General features: G+C 39.5%; 1 non-coding gene across 1 annotated transcript; it reads left to right on the top strand.

Annotated features, from left to right (window-relative positions):
- The first annotated feature begins 8,310 nt into the window (after positions 1 to 8,310).
- trnal-cag (transfer RNA leucine (anticodon CAG)) lies at positions 8,311 to 8,393 on the top strand. Its single transcript has one exon. It is a non-coding gene; the product is annotated as a tRNA-Leu (tRNA).
- The last annotated feature ends 1,775 nt before the right edge of the window (positions 8,394 to 10,168 follow it).

Here is a 10,168-nt window from a genome sequence, read left to right as displayed (position 1 = left end):
AATTCTTCTGGCATCACTGTTGCATTATTTTGAGGTTCGTAGCAACTCTTACTACATGACCATCAGCATCATTTTGAGGTTATTCGAAACTTTCACTCCATTACTGTTAGCATCATTTTGAGTTCAATAGCAATTCTTACTACATCACTGTCGCATCATTTTGAGATCATTAGCAATTCTTTTGACATCACTGTTGCATTATTTTGAGGTTCGTAGCAACTTTTACTACATTACTGTTGCATTATTTAAAGGTTCGTAGCAACTCTTACTACATTACTGTCAGCACACTTTGAGTTTATTAGCAACTATCACTACATTACTGTTAGCATCATTTTGAGTTGATTAGCAATTCATAGACATCACTGTAGCATTAAATTGAGGTTATTAGCAACTCTTACTACATGACTGTCAGCATCACTTTGAGTTCATTAGCAACTATCACTACATTACTTTTAGCATCATTTTGAGGTTAGAAGCAACTATCACTACATTACTGTTAGCGTCATTTTGAGTTTATTAGCAATTCATTGACATCACTGTAGCATTAAATTGAGGTTAGTAGCAACTCTTACGACATGACTGTCAGCATCACTTTGAGGTTATTCAAAACTTTCACTCCATTACTGTGAGCATCATTTTGAGTTCATTAGCAATTCTTCCGACATGACTGTTGCAATATTTTGAGGTTCGTAGCAACTCTTCCTACATTATTGTTGCATTATTTTAAGGTTCGTAGCAACTCTTACTACATGACTGTCAGCATCACTTTGAGTTTATTAGCAACTATCACTACATTACTGTTAGCATCATTTTGAGTTCATTAGAAATTCTTACGACATCACTGTAGCATTAAATTGAGTTCATTAGCAACTCTTACTACATGACTGTCAGCATCACTTTGAGGTTGTTGGAAACACTTACTACATTACTTTAAGCATCACTGAGTTAATAGCAACTATCACTACATTACTTTTAGCATCATTTTGAGTTCATTAGCAATTCTTACGACATCACTGTCCCATCATTTTGAGATCATTAACAAATCTTTTGACATCACTGTCGCATTACTTTGAGGTTCGAAGCAACTCTTACTACATTACTGTCAGCATCACTTTGAGTTCATTAGCAACTATCACTACATTACTTTTAGCATTATTTTGAGGTTAGTAGCAACTCTTACTACATGACTGTCAGCGTCACTTTGAGGTTGTTGGAAACACTTACTACATTACTGTAAGGATCACTGAGTTGATTAGAAACTATCACTACATTACTTTTAGCATCATTTTGAGTTCATTAGCAATTCTTACTACATCACTGTCGCAATATTTTGAGGTTCGTAGCAACACTTACTACATGACTGTCAGCATCACTTTGAGGTTATTCGAAACTTTCACTCCATTACTGTTAGCATCATTTTGAGTTCATTAGCAATTCTTACTACATCACTGTCGCATCATTTTGAGATCATTAGCAATTCTTCCGACATCACTGTCGCATTATTTTGAGGTTCGTAGCAACTCTTACTACATGACTGTCAGCATCACTTTGAGGTTATTCGAAACACTTACTACATTACTGTAAGGATCACTGAGTTGATTAGCAACTATCACTACATTACTGTTAGCATCATTTTGAGTTCATTAGCAATTCTTCCGACATCACTGTCGCAATATTTTGAGGTTCGTAGCAACTTTTACTACATTACTGTCGCATTATTTTAAGGACCGTAGCAACTCTTACTACATTACTGTCAGCATCACTTTTAGTTTATTAGCAACTATAACTACATTACTGTTAGCATCATTTTGAGTTAATGAGCAATTCTCAGAACATCACTGTAGCATTGAATTGAGTTCATTAGCAACTCTTACTAAATGACTGTCAGCATCACTTTGAGGTTGTTCGAAACTCTTACTACATTACTGTTAGCACCACTGAGTTTCTTAGCAACTATCACTACAATACTGTTAGCATCATTTTGAGGTTAGAAGCAACTGTTACTACATGACTGACAGCATCACTTTTAGGTTGTTGGAAACACTTACTACATTATTGTAAGGATCACTGAGTTGATTAGAAACTATCACTACATTACTGTTAGCATCATTTTGAGTTCATTAGCAATTCTTCCGACATCACTGTCGCAATATTTTGAGGTTCGTAGCAACTCTTACTACATGACCGTTAGCATCACTTTGAGGTTGTTCGAAACTCTTACTACATTACTGTAAGCATCACTGAGTTTATTAGCAACTATCACTACATTACTGTTAGCATCATTTTGAGGTTAGAAGCAACTGTTACTACATGACTGACAGCATCACTTTTAGGTTGTTGGAAACACTTACTACATTATTGTAAGGATCACTGAGTTGATTAGAAACTATCACTACATTACTGTTAGCATCATTTTGAGTTCATTAGCAATTCTTCCGACATCACTGTCGCAATATTTTGAGGTTCGTAGCAACTCTTACTACATGACCGTTAGCATCACTTTGAGGTAATTCGAAACTTTCACTCCATTACTGTTAGCATCATTTTGAGTTCATTAGCAATTCTTACTACATCACTGTCGCATCATTTTGGGATCATTAGCAATTCTTCCGATATCACTGTCGCATTATTTTGAGGTTCGTAGCAACTCTTACTACATGACTGTCAGCATCACTTTGAGGTTGTTCGAAACACTTACTACATTACTGTAAGCATCACTGAGTTGATTAGCAACTATCACTACATTACTGTTAGCATCATCTTGAGTTCATTAGCAATTCTTCCGACATCACTGTCGCAATATTTTGAGGTTCGTAGCAACTTTTACTCCATCACTGTCGCATTATTTTGAGGTTCGTAGCAACTCTTACAACATGACTGTCAGCATCACTTTGAGGTTATTCGAAACGTTCCCTCCATTACTGTTAGCATCATTTTGAGTTCATTAGCAATTCTTACTGAATCACTGTCACATCATTTTGAGATCTTTAGCAATTCTTCTGGCATCACTGTTGCATTATTTTGAGGTTCGTAGCAACTCTTACTACATGACCATCAGCATCATTTTGAGGTTATTCGAAACTTTCACTCCATTACTGTTAGCATCATTTTGAGTTCAATAGCAATTCTTACTACATCACTGTCGCATCATTTTGAGATCATTAGCAATTCTTTTGACATCACTGTTGCATTATTTTGAGGTTCGTAGCAACTTTTACTACATTACTGTTGCATTATTTAAAGGTTCGTAGCAACTCTTACTACATTACTGTCAGCACACTTTGAGTTTATTAGCAACTATCACTACATTACTGTTAGCATCATTTTGAGTTTATTAGCAATTCATAGACATCACTGTAGCATTAAATTGAGGTTATTAGCAACTCTTACTACATGACTGTCAGCATCACTTTGAGGTTTTTCGAAATACTTACTACATTACTGTTAGCATCACTTTGAGTTCATTAGCAACTATCACTACATTACTGTCAGCATCACTTTGAGTTCATTAGCAACTATCACTACATTACTTTTAGCATCATTTTGAGGTTAGAAGCAACTATCACTACATTACTGTTAGCGTCATTTTGAGTTTATTAGCAATTCATTGACATCACTGTAGCATTAAATTGAGGTTAGTAGCAACTCTTACGACATGACTGTCAGCATCACTTTGAGGTTATTCAAAACTTTCACTCCATTACTGTGAGCATCATTTTGAGTTCATTAGCAATTCTTCCGACATGACTGTTGCAATATTTTGAGGTTCGTAGCAACTCTTCCTACATTATTGTTGCATTATTTTAAGGTTCGTAGCAACTCTTACTACATGACTGTCAGCATCACTTTGAGTTTATTAGCAACTATCACTACATTACTGTTAGCATCATTTTGAGTTCATTAGAAATTCTTACGACATCACTGTAGCATTAAATTGAGTTCATTAGCAACTCTTACTACATGACTGTCAGCATCACTTTGAGGTTGTTGGAAACACTTACTACATTACTTTAAGCATCACTGAGTTAATAGCAACTATCACTACATTACTTTTAGCATCATTTTGAGTTCATTAGCAATTCTTACGACATCACTGTCCCATCATTTTGAGATCATTAACAAATCTTTTGACATCACTGTCGCATTACTTTGAGGTTCGAAGCAACTCTTACTACATTACTATCAGCATCACTTTGAGTTCATTAGCAACTATCACTACATTACTTTTAGCATTATTTTGAGGTTCGTAGCAACACTTACTACATGACTGTCAGCATCACTTTGAGGTTATTCGAAACTTTCACTCCATTACTGTTAGCATCATTTTTTGTTCATAAGCAATTCTTACTACATCACTGTCGCATCATTTTGAGATCATTCGCAATTCTTCCGACATCACTGTCGCATTATTTTGAGGTTCATAGCAACTGTTACTACATGACTGTCAGCATCACTTTGAGGTTATTCGAAAGTTTCACTCCATTACTGTTAGCATCATTTTGAGTTCATTAGCAATTCTTACGACATCACTGTCCCATCAGTTTGAGATCATTAACAATTCTTTTGACATCACTGTCGCATTATTTTGAGGTTCGTAGCAACTCTTACTACGTGACTGTCAGCATCACTTTGAGGCTGTTCAAAACACTTACTACATTACTGTCAGCATCACTTTGAGTTCATTCGCAACTATCACTACATTACTTTTAGCATTATTTTGAGTTCATTAGCAATTCTTCCGACATCACTGTCGCAATATTTTGAGGTTCGTAGCAACACTTACTACATGACTGTCAGCATCACTTTGAGGTTATTCGAAACTTTCACTCCATTACTGTTAGCATCATTTTGAGTTCATTAGCAATTCTTACTACATCACTGTCGCATCATTTTGAGATCATTAGCAATTCTTCCGACATCACTGTCGCATTATTTTGAGGTTCGTAGCAACTCTTACTACATGACTGTCAGCATCACTTTTAGGTTATTCGAAACACTTACTACATTACTGTAAGGATCACTGAGTTGATTAGCAACTATCACTACATTACTGTTAGCATCATTTTGAGTTCATTAGCAATTCTTCCGACATCACTGTCGCAATATTTTGAGGTTCGTAGCAACTTTTACTACATTACTGTCGCATTATTTTAAGGACCTTAGCAACTCTTACTACATTACTGTCAGCATCACTTTTAGTTTATTAGCAACTATAACTACATTACTGTTAGCATCATTTTGAGTTAATGAGCAATTCTCAGAACATCACTGTAGCATTGAATTGAGTTCATTAGCAACTCTTACTAAATGACTGTCAGCATCACTTTGAGGTTGTTCGAAACTCTTACTACATTACTGTTAGCACCACTGAGTTTCTTAGCAACTATCACTACATTACTGTTTGCATCATCTTGAGTTCATTAGCAATTCTTAAGACATCACTGTCGCAATATTTTGAGGTTCGTAGCAACTTTTACTACATTACTGTCGCATTATTTTGAGGTTTGTAGCAACACTTACTACATGACTGTCAGCATCACTTTGAGGTTATTCGAAAGTTTCACTCCATTACTGTTAGCATCATCTTGAGTTCATTAGCAATTCTTCCGACATCACTGTCGCAATATTTTGAGGTTCGTAGCAACTCTTAGTACATGACTGTCAGCATCACTTTGAGGTTATTCGAAACATTCACTCCATTACTGTAGCAATATTTTTAGTTCATTAGCACTTCTTACTACATCACTGTCGCATCATTTTGAGATCATTAGCAATTCTTCCGACATCACTGTCGCATTATTTTGAGGTTCGTAGCAACTCTTACTACATGACTGTCAGCATCACTTTGAGGTTATTCGAAACACTCACTACATTACTGTAAGCATCACTGAGTTGATTAGCAACTATCACTACATAACTGTTAGCATCATTTTGAGTTCATTAGCAATTCTTACTACATCACTGTCGCATCATTTTGAGATCATTAGCAATTCTTCCGACATCACTGTCGCAATATTTTGAGGTTCGTTGCAACTCTTACTACATTATTGTTGCATTATTTAAAGGTTCGTAGCAACTCTTACTACATTACTGTAAGCATCACTGAGTTGATTAGCAACTATCACTACATTACTTTTAGCATCATTTTGAGTGTATTAGCAACTATCACTACATTACTTTTAGCGTCATTTTGAGTTTATTAGCAATTCATAGACATCACTGTAGCATTAAATTGAGGTTAGTAGCAACTGTTACGACATGACTGTCAGCATCACTTTGAGGTTGTTTGAAACACTTACTACATTACTGTAAGCATCACTGAGTTTATTAGCAACTATCACTACATTACTGTTAGCATCATTTTGAGTTCATTAGCAATTCTTCCGACATCACTGTAGCATTATTGTGAGGTTTTGAGGTACCTTTGTTTGTAACCGATCTGCTGACCAGCGAGACGCCACCACGCACGGCTGTCTTCTCTGTAAAGGACGGAGAGGAAGTGGAAAGGACGGAGAAGGGTCGGACCAGGTCTACTTCTAGGTGACCACTCACTATCGTCTGCCACACTGTCCCTCATGGTGGGGAGTGTAGCGCTATCCTGCCACAGTACATTTGTTTCATTCTTTTGCTCTTGCACTTTCATTAAAATGGACTTGACTTGAGAATGTTTTGTTTCAAAATATAGATGAATTCCCAGATTTATAGGTAGCATGAGTATGAAGTTGCACTTGCACCCGGTGGGAAAATGTCCTCTGCATTTGACTCTAACTATGTAGGAGCAGTGGTAGCAGTGTCAGCCTGGGGGCTTGGTCAAGATCAATGACAGGAGTAGCAGACAGGTCATATCCATAGCATGCTTGTTGTTTTAGAGGAGTAAGGGTACACTGTTGGTCTCTCACCTGATGCGCTGTCATCAGCACAAATGATCTGTTCCTAAACATCAAAATCTACCATCCCCCCTGATTGTTTTTTACAACTGGAGTACTGGTTAACACTTTAGAAAGCCTTCATTCACAGCTGTGAAGAACCTTGAACCTGATATCCCAGACATCAAAGTGGGCCACTAACCACTGACCCTGAGATCAAAGTGAGCGCTCTGATCTCAGAGGTCTGGGATATTTCCCATCCCATGGCCCTTCAAATAAGAGCCCTGTGTCTCTGTCTCAAAGTTTTCAACCGTATTTGTTTGTTAAATTAAAACCAGACGACCACTGTGGTCCTTTTTACACGGTAAGTAAAGCACAGATGCCCTGGTGGACCTGTTGGCACCCTGGACTTTGAATCCAGTGACCTGAGTCCAAGTCTCCGTTCCAGCAGGTTTCCTGCAGCCTTCAGCAGAGCTGCCATGTTTCTCTGTAGAGAACTAAGTGATGCTCTCAGCAGGTTGAGGGCACCACCAACAAGTGAGGTATGAACCTCTGACTTCCTTCTTGTCAAACAGGAAACTCCTAATACCTCATTTGAGTAAAGTACCTCATATTCCTGACATCCAAGTAGTAGTGAAGTGGAGGAAGAAGGGAGGAGATCTCCAACAGGATCCTTCTTTCCTCTGTCCTCCTTGATCTCATGGATCACCACAGTCAAGGGGAGACCCAAGCTCCCGGATGGATCTGGCACTCAGGAACTGCTGAGTTTTCCAGTGGACTTTGTTCCATCCATGGTTCAGGAGCAGGACTCCTCCTGGTTAACCTGGTATCTTTCCACCCAACTGTGGGTTCTTGGAGAATTTTTCATGTCGTGTCAAGAAATCAGGCTGGTGGGTTTTTCAATGAGAGAAATTCTGGTAACTTAATTAAGTGGCATGTTTGTTGAAGCATTAATTAACTGATAAATTAAGGAAGGCCTGGCCAGTCTTTGCTCCCAGGTCATACGATGGAGTTAGAAAGTCCTGAATCAATCTGGAGTTCCTTGATTTCCTTGTGGTTCTTGTTCCTTTTGCCAATGTAGTCTGGAACAAGAGCAAGATGAACCTCCAAATATCAACAGGTTGATTGCAGGTGATGTCAAGTGGTATTTAGAGGAACCTCCTCTTTGTGTTTGGTTCCAGGGTGGAAGGGTGAGCACTCTGGACTCTGGATCAGTGATCAGAGTTCAAGTCTCAGAAGGACCTTCCTGTCTGGAATGTGTCCCATGTAACAAACTGATCAAGAGATGTTATGTGGTTCTAATGTTCTGGTTCATTTCTTACTGCCATGAACTCAGACTGTGTGTTTAATGTTAACAATAAATGCAACAACTAAGGAGCCAGTAGCTCCTGTGGAAAAAATTCTACTTTGTCAGTGAATTAATTCAATCTGCATCCAAGTGACTGTCAGGATGGCCGAGCGGTCTAAGGCGCTGCGTTCAGGTCGCAGTCTCTCCTGGAGGCGTGGGTTCGAATCCCACTTCTGACAAAGTACATTTTCTCCACATTCCTATGCATCCACAGTGGTACATTCCAAACCCAGTTGAAGCTGCTCTCCACTGATGGGAGTGAGTGGTTGAACTGGCAGCAGAGGAGGCAAAGGAGCTTCCCTGTGACGGTCCAACATCGCCTGGTTTCCTCCAACATGGAGCAGCCACCAAAACTGATCTTCAAATGTTGGATCAAAGTCTACTGATCCACCTGTCTCATGTTGATGAGGTCATCCAGCCTGATGATCTCTAGGTTCTCCTTTGAGTGGTTCCCTCTGGGAGAGTTCTCTCTCTGTAACTTGTGTGTGTGTTTGCTCGTATCCTGTTTCTCCTTGACAGCACTTTAGTGTTTTTTCCACTGGTGTCTCATCTGTGGTTCACCTTTTATTTTACTTCTTTGTCAAAGATGAAGGTGTTTGTGGTCATTCATCAATCATGTGATGGCTCATGTGACTGTGAATGATGAAGAGCTTGTAGCGTCTCTCACTGTGATCACTTCAGGCTATTGAAGATACTCAGGTGTAGCCAGACTAGCTCAGTCGCTAGAGCATGAGACTCTTAATCTCAGGGTTGTGGGTTCAAGCCCCACGTTGGGCGTTCATCTTGAACATCCCTGCTTGTTCTCTCACTTTCTGCAGCTGTGATTGGGAATTGTAAAAAAAAATACTTAATAGAAAAAATACTTAATAGAAAAATCACTGAATGAACAACACAAACACAGGCTGTGTCTGAAGTTCCACACCTGCACCCGACTCAGAATGAAAAACCAGTGTGTTCTCAATTGTATCCACTGTCAATCCTGATTCTGGAGAAATTTCTTTGTGTGTTTTGATGGACGCGAGCCAAGCAGAAATTTCCCACAATGCAATAGGGTGGCGTTTGGTCAGTGTTGAGCAGGTGTCAGTCTGACAATGATGTCATATTATTGTGTCATCACTTGACCAGACCCAAAAGTAGGCTCAGGTATCAGTTTCTTCTCAATGCTAATGTCTGCTAGCTTAGTCTGCTACTTTGATGGCTCTGCCTGCTCAAAGGTCCAGACCCCTGGATGTGGTGGTTCCTACCTGAACGTAGATTCTGTCAGCTCATGTTGTTAAATCAACTCACCAGGAACACCAGTAGATTTCAATGGACTGACAATGAGTCTCATTGAATGGGTGTCTCGTCCAACGAGAAACAATCAGTCTCAGGTTGAAGCTCATCAATGAGGTCTTGTGGTTCAGTGGCTTGCATGAATGAATGAGTTGGAAGACTTCTTGGAAATTAAAGAGGATTTAATACAATTAAGAAAACACTTAAGACAGAGTGATAATTCCAGCAGAGTAATTAAGGCCCATATTGAGTAGCAGGTATGAATTAGCCTGGATTTATCTGAGCTTCAAGTAGACGGCAAAGAGGCAGGTGGAAAGGTGTGTAGGATGAACGATGGTGACCTCCAACCAAATGAAGAGGACTGAGTGGAGGCTGACCAGCTCTACGGAGTCAGGCGGAGTTTGGCAGCGAGACAGGAGTCCAGGCCTGAATCGGTGAAAACCAACGTAACCGGCTTACGTTCTCAGCTGGATTCTCCCATCGATGTACGACGCCTCTCCAACGAACTGGTGGGAGGACGGCCTCCAAAGCCTCCACCTCGTCGACCGTGGCTCCCGCTGAGATTCGCTCGATGAAGAAGGGAAGCGCGTTGATTGGCTACCCTCTGGTCTCAGGCTGCTGGCTGCCTGGACTAAGCTGCTCTTCTCCGACACAAAGGTGGCTTCTCTCTCTTCAAGGCTCA

This window comes from Aulostomus chinensis, chromosome 1 (genome assembly GCF_037954235.1).
Source record: "Aulostomus chinensis isolate RoL2024-O1b breed Wild chromosome 1, RoL_Achi_v1.0, whole genome shotgun sequence".
Taxonomy (NCBI): domain Eukaryota; kingdom Metazoa; phylum Chordata; class Actinopteri; order Syngnathiformes; family Aulostomidae; genus Aulostomus; species Aulostomus chinensis.
The sequence above is the reverse complement of the archived record's forward strand: the minus strand, read 5'-3'. Positions and strand labels throughout refer to the sequence as shown.